Raw genomic sequence first — 20,247 nt, 5'->3', positions numbered from 1 at the left:
AATCTTTGAAGATAGTTTTATTGTCTTCTTAGACTTGTATAAAGCCTTCGATACAGTGGAACATGAGTTTCTATTTCTCTCCCTTGAGAAATTTGGTTTGGGGAATTAATTTGTAGTAATATTAAAACCCCCTAGCATATGTTATCCATTTTTTAAGAACTGGTTCAATAATCATATCCTGCTGGTGAGTCAGCTTTTTAATGCAGAAGGATTGTTACTCAATTATGAGGAATTTTTATCTCGTTACAATATCCCTGTAACACCTAGAGAGTTCGCCAGTCTTTGATGCTATTCCATCTGGAACTCTCATGTTGTTTAGAGGTTTAGCCAGACCTCACCTTCTTGACCTACCCTCACTTAATCCAGTTGACTATCCAATAGGGAAAATATGTTTCTCCTTTCTCCCTCAGAACAACAGATCTATACATGTTTTATTTCAAAGGGAGATTGTATCCATTCCTTATGTCACAAGTTACTGGAATACATTGGTCACTAATATCTGTTGGGAAAAAAGTCTGGTTATTACCACACAAATACTTTGTTTTTAACAAGGTCAAAGAGGTCTCTTTCAGAATGATCCATTAGTATTACCCTGTGAATCCTTACCTGAAGAAACTTAAAAAAGACATTAACATTGATTGTGTTGAGCATCCAGAAGCAGTTTCGCATTTATTTTGGCATTGTCTACATGTAAAACAATTATGGAAAGATATTTATAGTTTTATAATTGTTCATATATTTGACTACTTTTGTTTGTTATGGGAGAATGTGCTGCTCGGTTTCCTTAACCATAATAAAGATAAAGAAAAACAAATTTACCTCATAATTCTAATTGTGCTAACGGAAAAATGTCATATTCAAAAATGTAAATTCACGAATAAAAAAACACTCTTCCGTGTTTTCTATAAGGTGTTCGAGCAGTACATTAAGACCATTCTACATTCTTCTAATAAGAAAGCTGTTAAAACAATCAATATGTGTTTCTTGTACCTCTTAGCATATGTTATCACTGTCTATTTATGTACTTATTGTATATATACAGACTTTTCTACATGGGTAATAAAAATAAAATGTATATATATATATTTTAATTAACGCCCCCGTTGTCTTTTAACCGTTATCTACTAATTAGAGTTCCAAAACTATATTCCTACCCTTTCACGTTTATTCAGCCTAACAAAACTCTATATTGATTTCAATTTCTCACAAAGAAACACAAACATTTTATCTCGTCGTTTTTTGTGACTGTGCTAGTTTGTTTCATTATGTTTGGGAAAAATCCCAAACGTGCCGCTCAAGAGCCATCCATTGCCTACAAAACGTCATAGAATGGCGCCGCACTCTAAAATACGTTGATGGGAAATGTAGTTTTTCTTTTGCTCAAATAAGCTCAAGTTTCAACCTCGACGGTCTTTATCCTCCTGACCAAATCATTTCAATTTTCATTCTCTTTAAAATTAGTTACTTCCAAACTGATATGTTTACCCCATTTCAAGCTTAAGTTGTAGTTCTAGAGGTGGTGTCCTTTTGTAATTTTGGGAGGCTGAAAAGCCCATCACCATCCAATGTTTGTTTGCCTGCTCACGGCCCCTCTCTCCACCCATCACTCCCAATCTCGGCACCCCCATCCCCCACTCCGCGGTGTTCCCAACGCCGCTGCTAGCCCGAAATCGCAGTAGCCAAAGTGAGAAGCTAGAACACCGACAGCGTTAACATAGCCAGTGCCAACGAGCTTGAAGATACCTGAACAAAATAAGGAATTTAGATAACAACATTTGTCCATCAGACATTGGTAAGGCTCGCCCGTTGAATATTGTTGTGTCATCTCTGCTCTTTCCCCCTTTTTCTGTCAATTGTCCGACACCGATATGGCATGGTACTTGGAAAATGTATTGATGGTGGAGGATAACTAGCATTAGCGAGCTAGCTAGCGCTATCTTAGTAGGTGGACAAAAATAATATTTCAGCGATGGGCATCATTTTATGTGACGAAATGTAATGCACTTCCTCCATCGTTTGAGATAAAATAGCTAGCCAATCTACGTATCGATTGACAGATTGTAAGAGAAGGGACAGTGTGTGACTGATGCTAGCAAACGGGATGGGATGTGGTATGATTGCGGTGGAATTGTCTAGTGCCTAGCTAGCTACTACTTTCCAATAGCTCGCTGGTCACGCATTTTTAAACCACACAGCGCAGTAAAGAACAGTGCTTTTTCAAAATGGTGTCGGAAGCTTGTGAGCCCATTTTTGTTAAACCATCTCTGTTTTGGTTGAATTAATCATGTTGGAATGTAGCTAACTAGCGTAACTCGTTTAAACTATTGCTGCGGCTGTGGATTTTAGGTAGCTAAATCACTTTATCAAAGCGTTTTGTAAAAAATAAAATGTAATTTTTATTTACCGGCCTCAAACCTTGAATAACTGAATTGGCCATTGCGTTATCAATTAACCTGGTATTGTTTCGATTTAACAAGGCAATCAACAATTTCAGATGCGTGTTGAAAAGAGAAACGTTAACAGGTCAAATCCTTTCTGGATTATTGTCTTGATGTGAGCCTAATCTGCGAATTTCCGATTATCCGGTTTATAATAGGGATTTATCGCAGGTTTTATGGCCACTGACTGACGTTATAACCCGTGTTGGAATTTGTGCAATCAATCACGACAGGCACTATAATAATGACGACATTTGAATGCTGAACATATTTTTTTATTTGGTCTAGATATGGCTAGTAATAACGTTATAACGCATCACTGAAAATTATTCACGGCCCAAGCAGTAATAAAAACACTTGCGTCTAGCTATCCAAAGTGAGTGGGACAATTCATGTCATTGTGCGTTTTATCCATACCTGCATACCTTGACACAAAGAAAATACATTTACAGTAATTAAAAGATTAGCTATAGAGAAAGTGGATGGCACTCAAGCTACAATTATTTAACCCCATAATGCTTGAAACCACGTGTACCTTTTGTGGTGAGTTATTTATTGTTATGTGCTTGGAAGGTAGGCAGATCGGGAACAATGAATGCAGCCATAAAACTTTCACAGGGAGGGAGAAAGGAAGAGGGCCCTACAGGACCAAGGAATAGACAGGAATAGACTTCTCTTCTGTTTGATCATTCTGCTTGTGAATAGGACCAGTGGATTAGTACAGGCTACTTACTCTCAATTCAGGAGGAATCGTTCCATCAGAGGCCGAATATTTACATAGTTTTCTTTGTGTGTTGAATGAATGTTCACCTGTCAACGACTTGAATGGCCTGTATTTGAACAGCTTCCTGACTTCAGAACATTAGTGTTGTCTTGTTTTGATTTCTGAAGGTGTTTGTTTTGATGTTTCAGTGGCAGGTGGATTTTTGAAATGGGCTTAATCGTCAAATGTCTGCAGAAATGAGTTGACAGAAGAGTTAACAGAATGTTCATTCCAGTTTTCCCTTTGACTACTTGTGAAATTTTAGGTGAAATTATGCTGTCAGTGTTCTCAGTGTTCTTCTTGACCTGTTGTTTGTGTGTGTGTTGTTGAACATCTCTCGCTATGTGTTTGCCAGGATGAAACAATCCTGTGTGTCTTTCTGTACTGGTGGTGGAGGTGCCAGAGTGGAAACTGGAAGCCGGGCATTTCTGTGTTGTTATTCTCAACCCTACTTCCACCCCAGGATCATTCGTTTCCTGTGTTCCTCCTACACCTGGAGATGAACCCATGGATAGTCCAGTCAAGTGTGACAGCGTGTGCTGGCCCACCTCTGTGTCTTGTTATCCCTTGCCCTACCTGACGGTGCTGCTTCTTGTTGGTGACAATCACTCATCGGCCTCTGTAGTGTCTGCCAAATCAGTTGTAATGGCCTCTCTGTCCTCTTGCCTTGTGAGAGGTTAGTTCTGGCCTACACCCTATTTTCTGTGCTATCCCGAAAAGGTGAGCTTCTCCCACCAGCCAGAGAGACAGACAGAAGTGCTCAAGTCCAAGGCCAGGTCTGTGAGTCAGTCATGCTGTCATCCTTTCAGTCTGCTCTCTGAGACACTGCTACAGAGAGGTGTGTGTGTGTAGACATTCCCTCTCTTCTCTAGTAACAACAAGTTGTCTGCCACCAACTACAACCTTCTAGATGCGGGACACCGCCATGACCAATCAGGACACCCCATAAGCGTAAACAATATGAATATTGATGTTAGTCTGGTCTAGACCCCTGTTTTTATTGAATCCCAACAGTCAATATTTGATTCACACGTTTCTATTCTTCCCTCATTCATGTTCCCTTGTGGAGTCATGTGTTTTTAGAAGGCCCACTGGCCCAGCCCTGGATTGGTCTCAATAGAAGCCAACTAGGGGTCCTGGTTGATTTATAATTGATGATTGCTGTCTCAGGTCATCTTCTTTAGCTGTCCATCCCAGAATATGACAGCTTCAGGGTTCCTGCTTTTCAGAAGAGGAATAAATGAGCACACCTCTTGAATCAATAAAATCCAACTTTATTGGTCGCGTACACAGATTTGTAGATATCACGGGTGCAGTGAAATGCTTGTGCTTCTAGCTCCAACAGTGCAGCAATACAAAACAATCTGCGCATAATCCATGAGTAAAAAGAAAGAAGTTAAGAAATATCAGAGCGAGCAATGTCAGAGTCCAGAGTATACAGTGCATTCGGAAAGTATTCAGACCCCTTCACTTTTCCACGTTACGTTACAGCCTTATTCTAAAATGGATTAAAATGTTTTTTTTTCTCCCCCTCATCAATCTATATACACAATACCCCATAATGACAAAAGAAAAACAGGTTTTTAGATATGTTTGCAAATGTATAAAAAGCTCAGCCTCAAGTCTTCTTGGGTATGATGCTACAAGCTTGGCACATCTGTATTTGGGGAGTTTCTCCCATTCTTCTCTGCAGATCCTCTCAAGCTCTGTCAGGTTGGATGGGGAGTGTCGCTGCACAGCTATTTTCAGGTCTTTCCAGAGATGTTTGATTGGGTTCAAGTCCAGGCTCTGGCTGGGCCACTCAAGGGCATTCAGAGACTTGTCCTGAAGCCTGCATTGTCTTGGCTGAGCGCTTAGAGTCGTTGTCCTGTTAGAAGGTGAACCTTCGCCCCAGTCTGAGGTCCTAAGCGCTCTGGAGCAGGTTTTCATCAAGGATCTCACTGTAATTTGCTCATTTCATCTTTCCCTAAATCCTGACTAGTCTCCAAGTCCTTTCCGCTGAAAAACATCCCCACAGCATGATGCTGCAACCACCATGCTTCACCGAAGGGATGGTATTGGCCAGGTAACGCTGGCATTCAGGCCAAAGAGTTCAATCTTGGTTTCATCAGACCAGAGAATCTTGTTTCTCATGGTCTGAGTCCTTTAGGTTCCTTTTGGCAAACTCTAAGTGGGCTGTCATGTGCCTTTTACTGAGGAGTGGCTTCCGTCGAGCCACTCTGCTATAAAGGCCTGATTGGTGGAGTGCTGCAGAGATGGTTGTCCTTCTGGAAGGTTCTCCCATCTCCACAGAGGAAATCTGGAGCTCTGTCAGAGTGACCATCAGGTTCTTGGTCATCTCCCTGGCCAAGGCCCTTCTCCTCCAATTGTTCAGTTTGGCTGGGCAGCCAGCTTAATTAAGGAAGAGTCTTGATGGTTCCAAACTTCTTCCATTTACCTTTTATTTAACTAGGCAAGTCAGTTAAGAACAAATTCTTATTTTTAATGATGGCCTAGGAACAGTGTGTTAACTGCCTTGTTCAGGGGCAAAACGACAGATGTTTACCTTGTCAGCTCGGGGGATTCGATCTTGCAACCTTTCGGTTACAAGTCCAACACTCTAACCACTAGGCTACCTGCTGCCCCATGATGATGATGATGATGGAGGCCACAGTGTTCTTGGGGTCCTTCAATGCTGCAAACATTTTTTGATAGCCTTCCCCAGTTCTGTGCCACGACAAAATCTTGGAGCTCTACGGACAATTCCTTCAACCTCATGGCTTGGTTTTTGTTTTGACATGCACTGTCAACTGTGGGACCTTATATAGACAGGTGTGTGCCTTTCCAAATCATGTCCAATCAATACAATTTACCACAGGTGGACTCCAATCAAGTTGTAGAAACATCTCAAGGATGATCAATGGAAACAGGATCCACCTGAGCTCAATTTTGAACCTCATAGCAAAGACTCTGAATACTTACAGTTGATGTCGGAAGTTTACATACACCTTAGCCAAATACATTTAAACTAAATTTTTCACAATTCCTGACATTTAATCCTAGTAAAAATGGTCTTAGGTCAGTTAGGATCACCAATTTATTTTAAGAATTTGAAATGTCAGAATAATAGTAGAGTGATTTATTTCAGCTTTTATTTCTTTCATCACATTCCCAATGGGTCAGAAGATTACATACACTCAATTAGTATTTGGTAGCATTGCCTTTAAATTGTTTAACTTGGGTCAAATGTTTCAGGTAGCCTTCCACAAGCTTCCCACAATAAGTTGGGTGAATTTTGGCCCATTCCTCCTGACAGAGCTGGTGTAACTGAGTCAGGTTTGTAGGCCTCCTTGCTCGCACACGCTTTTTCAGTTCTGCCCACAAATTTTCTATATACGATTGAGGTCAGGGCTTTGTGATGGCCACTCCAATACCTTGACTTGGTTGTCCTTAAGCCATTTTGCCACACCTTTGGAAGTATGCTTTTGGTCATTGTCCATTTGGAAGACCCATTTGCGACCAAGCTTTAACTTCCTGACTGATGTCTTGAGATGTTCCTTCAATATATCCACATAATTTTCCTCCCTCATGATGCCATCTATTTTGTGAAGTGCATCAGTCCCTCTTGCAGCAAAGCAACCACACACCATGATGCTACCACCCCTACCACCCCTGTGCTTCCCGGTTGGGATGGTGTTCTTCGGCTTGCAAGCCTCACCCTTTTTCCTCCAAACATAACAATGGTCATTATGGCCGAACAGTTCTATTTTTGTTTCATCAAACCAGTGGACAAAAAGTACGATATTTGTCCCCATGTGCAGTTGTAAACCGTAGCCTGGCTTTTCTTATGGTGATTTTGGAGCAGTGGCTTCTTCCTTGCTGAGAGGCCTTTCAGATTATGTCGATATAGGACTCGTTTTACTGTGGATATACATACTTTTGTACCTGTTTCCTCCAGCATCTTCACAAGGTCCTCTGCTGTTCTGGGATTGATTTGCACTTTTCGCACCAAAGTACATTCATCTCTAGGAGACAGAACGTGTCTCCTTCCTGAGTGGTATGACGGCTGCGTGGTCCCATGGTGTTTATACTTGCGTACTATTGTTTGTACAGATGAATGTGGTACCTTCAGGCGTTTGGAAATTGCTCCCAAGAATGAACCAGATTTGTGGAGGTCTACAATTTTTTTCTGAGGTCTTGGCTGATTTCTTTTGATTTTCCCGTGATGTCAAGCAAAGAGGCACTGAGTTTGAAGGTAGGCCTTGAAATACATCCACAGGTACACCTCCAATTGACTCAAATGATGTCAATTAGCCTTGCAGAAGCTTCTAAAGCCATGACATCATTTTCTGGAATTTTCCAAGCTGTTTAAAGGCACAGTCAACTTAGTGTATGTAAACTTCTGACCCACTGGAATTGTGATACAGGGAATTATAAGTGAAATAATCTGTCTGTTAACAATTGTTGGAAAAATTACTTGTGTCATGCACAAAGTAGATGTCCTAACCAACTTGCCAAAACTATAGTTTGTTAACAAGAAATTTGTGGAGTGGTTGTAAAACGAGTTTTAATGACTCCAACCTAAGTGTATGTAAATAAGTTATTTCTGTTATTTGTTATAAATGTGCAAAAATGTCTAAACCTGTTTTTGCTTTGTCATTATGGGGTATTGTGTGTAGATTGATGAGGGTGTTTTATTTATTTAATGAATTTTAGAATAAGGCTTTAATGTAACAAAATGTGGAATAAGTGAAGGGGTCTGAATACTTTCCAAATGCACTGTATATTTACACTATATATACAAAAGTATTTGGACACCCCTTCAAATTAGTGAATTCATTTATTTCAGCCACCCTTTGCTGACAGGTGTATAACATTAAGCACAGCGCCATGTAATCTCCATAGACAAACATTGGCAATAGAATGGCCTTACTGAAGAGCTCAGTTACTTTCAACGTGGCACCGTCATAGGATGCCAGCTTTTCAACAAGTCAATTAGTCAAATTTCTGCTGTGCTAGAGTTGCCCCAGTCAACTGTAAGTAAACTTTAAGTGCTGTTATTGTGAAATGGAAACGTCTAGGAGGAACAACGGCTCAGCCGTGAAGTGGTAGGCCACAAAAGCTCACAGAACTGGACCGCCAAGTGCTGAAGTGGGTAGCGCGTGAAAATCGGCTATCCTTGGTTTCAACACTCACTACCGCATTCCAAACTGCCTCTGGAAGCAACGTCAGCGGAAGAACTGTTAGTCGGGAGCTTCATGAAATAGGTTTCCATGGCTGAGCAGCCGCACACAAGCCTAAGATCAATCCCAAGTGTTTGCTGGAGTGGTGTAAAGCTCGCTGCCATTGGAGTCTGGAGCTGTGGAAATGCTTTCTCTGGAGTTATGAAGCAAGCTTCACCATCTGGCAGTCCGACGGATGAATCTTGGTTTGACAGATGCCAGGAGATCGCTACCTGCCCCAATGCACAGTGCCAACTGTTAAGTTTGGTGGAGGAATGAATCACGATCTGGGGCTGTTTTTCATGGTTTGGGCTAGGCCTCTTAGTTCCAGTGAAGTGAAATCTTAACACTACAGCATACAATGACATTCTAGACGATTCTGTGCTTCCAACATTGTGGCAACAATTAGGGGAAGACCCTTTTCCTGTTTCAGGATGACAATGCTTCAGTACAAAAAGCGAGGTCCATACAGAAATGGTTTGTGAGATCGGTGTAGAAGAACTTGACTGGCCTGCAAAAAGCCCTGACCTCAACCCCATCGAACACCTTTGGGATGAATTGGAACGCTGACTGCGAGTCAGGCATAATCACCCAACATCAGTGCCCGACCTCACTAATGCTGTTGTCCCCGCAGCAAAATTTCAACATCTAGTGGAAAGCCTTCTCAGAAGAGTGGAGGCTGTTTCAGCAGCAGAAGGGGAGACCAACTCCATATTAATGCCCATGATTTTGGATTGAGATGTTTGACGAGCAGGTGTCCACATACTTTTGGTAATGTCAGCCTACAATCAATGCAGCCTCAGGATATGCGGTTTCAAGTTTGCAAATAGTTGTCGCGGTGTCCGCCTGGGGCCGTCGCGGTGTCCGCCTGGGGCCGTCGCGGTGTCCGCCTGGGGACGTCGCGGTGTCCGCCTGGGGCCGTCGCGGTGTCCGCCTGGGTGGTAATATACACGGCAGTGACCAAAGGAAATGATCTCGTATAAGAATGTAATCTGCATTTAATGAGGTATTCCACGCAGTCATCTCTCTTAATCCACTCTTCATACGTTAATCCTCCACCCAATACCTTCATGAAGGCTGTATTTAGGCAAAGCCTTAGATGGCTTGGCCAATAGAGTTTCAAACTTTCAGTCCGTGGATGAGGCGCACCACCTCTTATCAGAGCTTGAATCAGTCCTTGTGGCAAGAAAGTGCCTCCCTCTCACGTGTGTCTGTAACGTGAATCTAGTAGAGGGCTATATGCTACTGACACTACAGAGCCCAGGGTTATTTCAGAGTGAGAGGGGGAGGAGTGTATGTCATTATGCCTTAATAACACAAGGCTGCCCAGACAGCAGATGCTGGGTGAGGTGAGGGGGGAGAATATACGTTTATATTCTTTTCACTGTAATCGCCCCTTCCCTCTTCACCCTCCCCCTCCATAACTACCAACTAGGCCCACTAGAGAACCCAAGGGAAGGAGAACAAAAAACACCTGCTCCTGCACACACAGTGTTAGCATGTAGCTGTTAGCATGTAGCTGTTAGCATGTAGCTGTTAGCATGTAGCTGTGCACATCACCAGGCTAGGAACAGCTGCTCTCTCTGTTATTGTTGTGCCCCATGGCCACTGAGTGTGTTCTGCTTAATTAAGTCCACCTAGCCGCTCGTCTGGGATCAGGTGTGTTGCACATAATCGTCCCCCCCTCATATGCCCCATCATATGGTTGTGTGACATTGTAGTTGTGTGAACTATAGCTCTGACACAAAGGTGTCGATCACTCATAATGCCTGTAGGAATTTAAAGATCTCTCCGTCTCATTCTGATGTGTTGGTTCAGTGTGATTGTCCTGTGAAGAATAGTTTTAAGTGGTCTGTGGAATGGAGGGCTTAGGGGAAGAATGGGCTTTTCACAACCAAGGGGCCAAAAACACTCAACATCAACCAGTTAAAACACACAGACACACACACACTGTCATACTCTGATACACAGACACTTCACCTTGTCTTTTTATTCAGGCACAGCTTGGACGTGCCATGGGGTCCTGGGTAGGGCTGGGCGATATGGTCTAAAAATCCTATCTCTATTTTTTTCAAATTTATGGGCGATTCACTATATATATATATATATATATATATATATAAAATCTAAAAAATATTTGTTTTCTCAAAATAAGTTGTGCATTTAAAGGTCAAATACACTGCATTTCAAACAGTCAGCAATAATCTAATGAGTTCAGTCATATCTAGGCTAAATATAGGCCTACCACAGTCATAAGACCCACTACTAATATTTTATCTATATAGTTTAAAACCTGCTTTTTTTTTTTTTTGCAATGATCATTGATCTGGCTTTCAAGTCTATGAAAAATGCCCTTTTTTCGTTACAGATTTAACTAGAACCGTGCATAATACAGATTCACTAATAATGACTAACATCTTGTAGCAGGCATTAGAGAATGAACACAGGTCTCATCAACAATCTCTCAAGCCCACGTGCTAGTGATTAGCCAGCTAATCTTTATATTTCAAGTTTAGCCATTGTCACGTCCTGACCAGTATTAGGGATTATTTGTAATTGTAGTTTGGTCAGGACGTGGCAGAGGGTATTTGTTTTATGTGGTTCGGGATGGTTGGTTGTGTATTAGGGTGTTTTTGATTTGTTAGTTCTGGGTTTTGGGTTGTTCTAGGTTTGTATTTCTACGTTCTGTTTAGTTTTCTATGTTTAGGTTTGGGTGTTGGACTCTCAATTGGAGGCAGGTGTTTCTAGTTGCCTCTGATTGAGAGTCCTATATATAGGTATGTGTTTGGGTTTGTGAGTTGTGGGAGATTAATTGCTGTCTATAGCTTTGGGCCTTACAAGCCTGTTCGTTGTCTTTTTCCTGTGTAAGTGTTTTGTTTTCGGTTTACCTTCTTATCCATAATAAAAAGAAGATGAGTACACATAACCCCGCTGGGTATTGGTCCACTTTCTCCTTCGATGATTTCTCTGTCTTCAGACGAAGAAGATTGTGACAGCCATCTCGGATCTATTTGCTAGCTAACATGGTTGACCTGTCTGTCTCCGACTGTTTTGAAAAGCATGTTATTCTGTCCGCTTTGTTCAGATGTTGAAATCAGGTGGAACTACCTTATTTCTCAGAATGAGAACGAGTTGCCAATTCTTTATATAATTGTGTTTTATGCTTATAAAGACTAGGCGGCTAGTATAACAGTCTTTGGCTAAAATGCTGCTAGCAGTAAGTGTACCCCAATGAACATTAATTTTCCACAATCAACGTTTATTGATACTCTCGTTTTAGTAGTGTCTGCTCTGCGTAATTTGTTTAGTTGAGACGTAAAAAGGGTATCGTTAGAAAAATGAACTCCCCTATTACAGTAAAAATGTCTCAATGTGTTTTGGTGTCCATATAACCGATTTTCCGTTGGACCAAACCTCAAATACAGGAGGAAGATCTCTCAACTTTTTGGGGGGGTTTGCGTGACAGGCAGAGGGAGGGGCTTGGTATGTGTGTGTGTAAACCATAGAGGAAGAGGCAAAGCGAGAGGTTTTTCAGTCTCGCTAACGTCTGTCCAAAATATGGCCAGTGTGTTTCTATGGGTTTATTTTGGACTTGCGGACAACGACTCCCATTGTTGGGGCAGAGATGTACATCTCTTCATTATATACAGATCTCTGGTGTAAATGGGAAGGTGCACACAGAGGAGCGAAGGAGACGAGACCAAAAATACAACATGAGAAGAAGCGGACATAAACGCTCATAAAAACAAAAAATGAACAAAACCTTGATTCTAAATTCTAATGAATTAAATGAATTTGATTTAACGCACAGCCTAAGTCACGGGATAGTATAGGACCCCCAGGGCTAGATTAGCCACCTGTCCACTGCTCTGTGGGGGTGAAGGGAGGATTATTGTGCGTTCTGTGTACATGTACTGAATGAGTGAAAGGAGAGGTGAAGGGAGATTTGTGAGGGGACGTGAAGGGAGATTTCTGAGGGGAGGTTTCTGAGGGGAGTTGAGGGGAGGTTTCTGAGGGGAGTTGAAGGGAGGTTTCTGAGGGGAGGTTTCTGAGGGGAGTTGAAGGGAGGTTTCTGAGGGGAGAAGGGAGGTTTCTGAGGGGAGTTGAAGGGAGGTTTCTGAGGGGAGGTTTCTGAGGAGAGTTGAAGGGAGGTTTCTGAGGAGAGTTGAAGGGAGGTTTCTGAGGGGAGAAGGGAGGTTTCTGAGGGGAGGTGAGGGGAGTAGGGAGGTTTCTGAAGGGAGGTGATGGTGGGAGGGAGGTCGGCAAGTTTATTTTTTGTAGTTTATTTTTTTACTGTTTGTGCGCACAATTTTTACGCCCCTTCAGCGGTGATTGGTCAACAGTAGGGATTCTTCAATGAAGTGTTTGTCATTCAATGAGCCAACTCTTTTTTTCATGCACATTTTTTCACTTGAGAAATACTGCAGCAAACGTCTTAGTGAGATGTAAAATTGCACAACCAAGATAACTCAGGAAATCGTCCGAGGATATCTTAGTTTAATTCGGACTATTTGATGACATGTATACAGACTACGGCGTCTCAAGATGGACAAACATGACTATTTCTGCCTTTTTTATCATTTTTCAAGTGAACGAATAGAGGTGTTTAATGCACCTGTCAATTTAAGCTAGAGATCTTGTTTTTTGCATTGGCTACGTCTCAATCCACCGCATCCGCCGATGTTGCACTTACGGATCTGCGGTGAAAGGTGGCAGAGCTAGAGCGGTGTTTGTCAGACCATGAGACATCCTGAAAATCAGTCTTCTCACGAAAACGTCTGTAGCGTCCTAACAGTTTGACCTACGAACTATTATGACCACTCTACGGAAACGATGATGGTCTCTGTTTTGCTCTAGTAGTGTCACGGGACTTGTCTGAAGGTAACCGTTCTTGGTTTTAAAAAAGTGTGAAGGTAGTTTTGTGCCTACCCAAGAAATTAGGTTAAATATGTGTAAAAAACTAAAATCGATATATTTCCTGAGCTTTCTTATACAGTTGAAGTCGGATGTTTACATATACCTTAGCCAAATACATTTAAACCCAATTCCTGACATTTAATCCTAGTAAAAATTCCCTGTCTTAGGTCAGTTAGGATCACCACTTTATTTTAAGAATGGGAAATGTCAGAATAATAGTAGAGAATTATTTATTTCAGCTTTTATTTCTTTCATCACATTCCCAGTAGGTCAGAAGTTTACATACACTCAATTAGTATTTGGTAACATCGCCTTTAAATTGTTTAACTTGGGTCAAACGTTTCGGGTAGCCTTCCACAAGCTTCCCACAATAAGTTGGGTAAATTTTGGCCCATTCATCCTGACAGAGCTGTTGTAACTGAGTCAGGTTTGTAGGCCTCCTTGCTCGCACATGCTTTTTCAGTTCTGCCCACATATTTTCTATACGATTGAGGTCAGGGCTTTGTGATGGCCACTCCAATACCTTGACTTTGTTGTCCTTAAGCCATTTTGCCACAACTTTCGAAGTATGCTTGGGGTCATTGTCCATTTGGAAGACCCATTTGCGACCAAGCTTTAACTTCCTGACTGATGTCTTGAGATGTTGCTTCAATATATCCACATATTTTTCCTTTCTCATGATGCCATCTATTTTGTGAAGTGCACCAGTCCCTCCTGCAGCAAAGCACCCCCACAACATGATGCTGCCATCCCTGTGCTTCACGGTTGGGATGGTGTTCTTCGGCTTGCAAGCCTCCCCCTTTTCCTTCAAACATGCCGATCGTCATTATGGCCGAACAGTTCTATTTTTGTTTCATCAGACCAGAGGACATTTCTCCAAAAAGTACGATCTTAGTCTCCATGTGCAGTTGCAAACTGTAGTCTGGCTTTTTTATGGCGGGTTTGGAGCAGTGGCGTCTTTCTTGCTGAGCGACCTTTCAGGTTATGTCGATATAGGACTCGTTTTACTGTTGATAGAGATACCTTTGTACCTGTTTCCTCCAGTATCTTCACAAGGTCCTTTGCTGTTGTTCTGGGATTGATTTGCACTTTTCGCACCAAAGTTCGTTCATCTCTAGGAGACAGAATGAGTCTCCTTCCTGAGCGGTATGACGGCTGCATGGTCCCATGGTGTTTATACTTGCGTACTATTGTTTGTACAGATAAACGTGGTACCTTCAGGCGTTTGGAAATTGCTCCCAAGGATGAACCAGACTTGTGGAGGTCTGCAATTTTTTTCTGAGGTCTTTGCAGATCTCTTTTTATTTTCCCATGATGTCAGGCAAAGAGGCACTGAGTTTGAAGGTAGGCCTTGAAATACATCCACAGGTACACCTCCAATTGACTCAAATGATGTCAATTAGCCTATCAGAAGCTTCTAAAGCCATGACATTTTCTGGAATTTTCCAAGTTGTTTAAAGGCACAGTCAACTTAGTGTATGTGAACTTCTGACCCACTGGAATTGTGATATAGGGAATTATAAGTGAAATAATCTGTCTGTAAACAATTGTTTGAAAAATTACTTGTGTCATGCACAAAGTAGATGTCCCAACGGACTTGGCATAACTATCGTTTGATTACAAGAAATTTGTGGTGGTTGAAAAACGAGTTTTAATGACTCCAACTTAAGTGTATGTAAACTTCCGACTTCAACTGTATCTCCTAGATATAGGACAAACTCTTCAAAACCTTGTTTGTTAAGATTTATTTTATGTCTATGTTTTGCCATTTATTTAAGTGAATGCCCGAGAAGCCGGTGTTTGGAGGATTTGTGCCAATATATCCACCAAACACCATCTTCGAGGGCATTATCACTTGTATACAACGGGTTGCCAACATATTCAAATACTGATTTAAATATTTTCATTTAAAACGTTATTTTGATGAATTTATTAATACCATTTCATCCTAACACAAGATATAGTCCCGACACAAATCTAGGGTTGCTACACAAGCTTGCTGGTCGTTTGTTCTATTGGTTCAGTTGCCAGAGACGCGACCCAGTCGTTCAGTCTTTTTGTTCTGCATCTATGGACGCGACCCAGTCGTTCGTTCTAAATGTCCCATTGCAATAGTGGCTGGCATCATTCTTATCCCTTGCTTGCTAGCTAACCAACTACGGCTAACTTACAGTCACGCCAAACAATGCAGCCAGAATAACAGCAAAGTAGCTGCATTTGCGTTTGTTTAAGCTGTTTTCTCGTGACATTTATTTGGATACATCCATAACAATGAGCTAATGATGCGGGGTTTCGCCTGGCATAGAAAATGTGCTTTCTCATCAGGACACTGTTGTTCAGAGCCAACAAACACAGTTAACACAATCACTTCAAACTGAAGCTGGAAAGACAGCATACTAGCTGCACTTTTTTTCATTTTACCTTTTTCTATTGACATTTCTTCGTATATATCCAAATGATTCATGATTTCGACTGGCTGCGAAACACTACCTGTCTGTCTCTTGTCCTGAGATGTTCATTACTATGGGACAGCAGGAGATTTCAATATAGAATGTTTTTTGCAAATGTCGGGAGAGACAGAAGGCAAGGTCGATACAAATTTCAGCTGTTGAAAATCAAATGCTTATCTAAAAGAAATGTGAGATAATGTCTAGATGCTTTTTATAGTGGAGATCAAGTTTATACATTACCTGGCTGGGTTGATGAGACAGTGGATTGTGCAGTCAGATGGAACAGAGTAAATAGGCATTTTAATGTCATAGATTTAGCCAGTGGTAACTTCTGGAATAGACACTGGCTGGAATGCGGTTTTAATCAATCAGCACTCAGGATTAGACCCACCCATTGTATAAGAATGTGTTATTCAATGCGTTTCTCTGTGCTATAGTAGTAAAAATTCAATTCTATATTTTCTCAAATCATTTTTTTATATAATTTTTCTACCTAAAGGTGTCCTAAAATTCCAAATCAAATGGCTAAATGATTTGCAGTATAACCATCTTAAAACAATTCCAAATGTCAGCTTAGATCCCCACCCCCCAACGGCTTAGACTTTTAAGAATTAAGGGAGTATGCGAGCACTCTCATTCGGTTCACCTATTCGGCTAGGCGCCAGCCAAACCAAAGCATGCTGATGCCTTAAGTACAAGAAGGAGTAAGAGGATGATAGACAGAAAGAGGGTAGAAAGCAGGTGGTGTTGATGATAAGGTGACGGAACAACTGTGATCTCGCTCTCCATAGCCTATGCGAGTTAAGACCTTTTAACAGGTCAACATTCACAAGGCCGCAGGGCCAGACGGATTACCAGGACGTGTACTCCGAGCATGCGCTGACCAACTGGCAAGTGTCTTCACTGACATTTTCAATTTGTCCCTGACTGAGTCTGTAATACCAACATGTTTCAAGCAGACCACCATAGTCCCTGTGCCCAAGAACACTAAGGTAACCTGCCTAAATGACTACCGCCCTGTAGCACTCATGTCTGTAGCCATGAAGTGCTTTGAAATGCTGGTCATGGCTCACATCAACACCATTATCCAAGAAACCCGAGACCCACTCCAATTTGCATACCGCCCCAACAGATCCACAGATGATGCAATCTCTATTGCACTCCACACTGCCCTTTCCCACCTGGACAAAAGGAACACCTATGTGAGAATGCTATTCATTGACTACAGCTCAGCAATCAACACCATAGTGCCCTCAAAGCTCATCACTACTTGGACTTCCTGACGGGCTTCCCCCAGGTGGTAAGGGTAGGGTACAACACATCCGACACGCTGATCCTCAACACGGGGGCCCCACAGGGGTGCGTGCTCAGTCCCCTCCTGTACTTCCTGTTCACTCATGGCTGCATGGCCAGGCACGACTCCAACACCATCATCAAGTTTGCCGATGACACAACAGTGGTAGGCCTGATCACCGACAACGACGAGACAGCCTATAGGGAGGAAGTCAGAGACCTGGCCGTGTGGTGCCGGGACAACAACCTCTCCCTCAATGTGATCAAGACAAAGAAGATGATTGTGGACTACAGGAAAAGGAGGACCAAGTACGCCCCCATTCTCATTGACAGGGCTGTTGTAGAACAGGTTGAGAGCTTCAAGTTTCACCAACAAACTATCATGGTCCAAACACACTAAGACAGTCGTGAAGAGGGCACGACAAAGCCTATTCCCCCTCAGGAGACTGAAAAGATTTGGCATGGGTCCTCAGATCCTCAAAAGGTTCTACAGCTGCACCATCGAGAGCATCCTGACGGGTTGCATCACTGCCTGGTATGGCAACTGCTCGGTCTTCGACCGCAAGGCACTACAAAGGGTGTTGCGTATGACCCAGTACATCACTGGGGTCAAGCTTCCTGCCATCCAGGACCTTCTATATCAGGCGTATTCCGAGGAAGTCCCTAAAAATTGTCAAAGACTCCAGCCACCCTAGTCATAGACTGTTCTCTCTGCTACCGCACAGCAAGCGATACCGGAGCGCCAAGTTGAGGTCCAAATGGCTTCTTAGCAGCTTCTATCCTGAAAAGCTAATCAAAGGGCTACCCAGACCCCTCTTTTACGCTGCTGCTACTCTCTGTTTATTGTCTATACATAGTCACTTTAACTATACCTACATATACATATTACCTCAATTACCTCGACTAACCGGTGCCCCCGCACATTGACTCTGTACCGGTACCCCCTGTATTTAACCTCGCTTGTTATTTTACTTCTACTCTTTAATTACTTGTTACTTTTATTTTCTATTTTTTACTTAACACTTATTTTTTTATTTATTTTAAAGCATTGTTAGTTAAGGGCTTGTAAGTAAGCATTTCACTGTAAGGTCGACACCTGTTTTATTCGGCACATGGGACAAATGATATTTGATTTGATGTGCCAATGATGGGTAGATAGAGGTCTTTCAATTTGAAGAGGTTTTTCCCTGTTTCCTGACTACTGAACATGACGGTTGAGCAGAATCTCTGGCCAATTAATGAAGCAACAAGACTCGAGGTGGTGTGGTATATGGCCAATATACCACAGCTAAGGGCAGTTCTTAGGCACGACGTAACGCGGAGTGCATGGACTCAGCCCTTAGCCGTTGTATATTGGTCATATATCACAAACCCCCGAGGTGCCTTATTGCTATTATAAACTGTTATCAACGTAATTAGTAAAAATAAATATTTTGTCATACCCGTGGTATATGGCCTGATATACCACAGCTGTCAACCAATCAGCATTCAGGGCTCCAACCACCCAGTTTATAATAAACTATCAATTAGCCTAACTACCAGCGAGGAAAGAAAAGCAGCAGTACTTGTTTAAGACAGTATTTACTGTTGGATTTGAGTGGCAACAGTAGTGGTAGCAGACTGTATGTGTGTGGGGGTAGATTAGTGGTATCACGGTGGGTTGGTTCCCTCTGTCTTATTGAATTAGAAACACTGCAATTAGATTGTACTGACAACCTCCTTTATCAAGTGTGAGCCAGCCGTCACCATGGATACCTGGGGGGGGGGGGGCTGTGATGGAATGGGGAAAGGGAGAGAAGGCTAGCGGGAAGGAGAGAAAACAAGAGTACGGAAGGGGTAAAGAGAGGGGGAGAGAGGAATATATCTGATTGATTGAGGTTGAGTGGGTTCCAATCAGTGACTCTGACCTGCTATCTCTCTTCTTCACTTCCAATCAATGACTCTGACCTGCTATCTCTCTTCTTCACTTCCAATCAATGACTCTGACCTGCTATCTCTCTTCTTCACTTCCAATCAATGACACTTAGCATGGAACCAGGGGTCTGGAGTGGCAGTGTCCAGGTTCAAGCCCAGCATTAACACACAAGTCAACTCATCGTGTCTGTGTGTGTGTCAGAGGCTGCCTCTGAACCTGTCCTTTGGCCAGCGATAGCTAGTTACCCAACAGGACTGGCACACCCAGGGTTCCCACAGGGAGGCACACCCAGGGTTCCCACAGGGTGGCACACCCAGGGTTCCCACAGGGTAGACACACCCAGGGTTCCAACAGGACTGGCACACTCAGGGTTCCCACAGGGTGACACACCCAGGGTTCCCACAGAGTAGAGGTCGACCGATTATGATTTTTCAACGCCGATACCGATTATTGGAGGACCGAAAAACCCGGTACCGATTAATCGGCCGATTTTATTTTTCCCATATTTTTTGGTAATAATGACAATTACAACATTACTGAATGAACACTTATTTTAACTTAATATAATACATCAATAAAATCTATTTAGCCTCAAATAAATAATGAAACATGTTCAATTTGGTTTAAATAATGCAAAACAAAGTGTTGGAGAAGAAAGTAAAAGTGCAATATGTGCCATGTAAGAAAGCTAATGTTTAAGTTCCTTGCTCAGAACATGAGAACATATGAAAGCTGGTGGTTCCTTTTAACATGAGTCTTCAATATTCCCAGGTAAGAAGTTTTAGGTTGTAGTTATTCTAAGATTTATAGGACTATTTCTCTCTATACGATTTGTATTTCATATACCTTTGACTATTGGATGTTCTTATAGGCACTTTAGTATTGTCAGTGTAACAGTATTGCTTCCGTCCCTCTCCTCGCTCCTACCTGGGCTTGAACCAGGAACACATCGACAACAGCCACCCTCGAAGCAGCATTACCCATGCAGAGGAGGGGAAACAACTACTCCAAGTCTCAGAGCGAGTGACGTTTGAAATCCTATTAGCGTGCACCCGGCTAACTAGCTAGCCATTTCACATCGGTTACACCAGCCTAATCTTGGGAGTTGATAGGCTTGAAGGGGTTGGTATAATTTGTGGAACGTTCCAACAGGAATCTGTTCCAAAAAACGTAAAGTAAAAGGTTGCCAACCAACAACGCATACAAAGTAGCAACGCATACAAACCTAGCTAACTAGCTGCCGAATAGGCATCAACTCACCACGTAGCTT

General features: G+C 42.3%; 1 protein-coding gene across 4 annotated transcripts in view; it reads left to right on the top strand.

The window, feature by feature from the left end:
- Positions 1–1,396: 1,396 nt before the first annotated feature.
- Positions 1,397–20,247, top strand: part of LOC106594929 (myelin-associated neurite-outgrowth inhibitor) — a 68,823-nt gene continuing 49,972 nt past the window's right edge. The window contains exon 1 of one of the 4 annotated variants that reach the window (XM_082956450.1): positions 1,397–1,792. The gene's annotated coding sequence lies outside the window, so the exon portion shown is untranslated. The remainder of the gene's footprint in view (positions 1,793–20,247) is intronic. The other 3 variants (XM_082956448.1, XM_082956447.1, XM_082956449.1) reach the window with 3 other exon arrangements.

The sequence above is a fragment of the Salmo salar genome, chromosome 09 (assembly GCF_965601325.2).
Source record: "Salmo salar chromosome 09, fSalSal1, whole genome shotgun sequence".
Classification (NCBI taxonomy): domain Eukaryota; kingdom Metazoa; phylum Chordata; class Actinopteri; order Salmoniformes; family Salmonidae; genus Salmo; species Salmo salar.
Note: the sequence above shows the minus strand (reverse complement) of the source record. Positions and strands in the feature narration are given on the sequence as shown.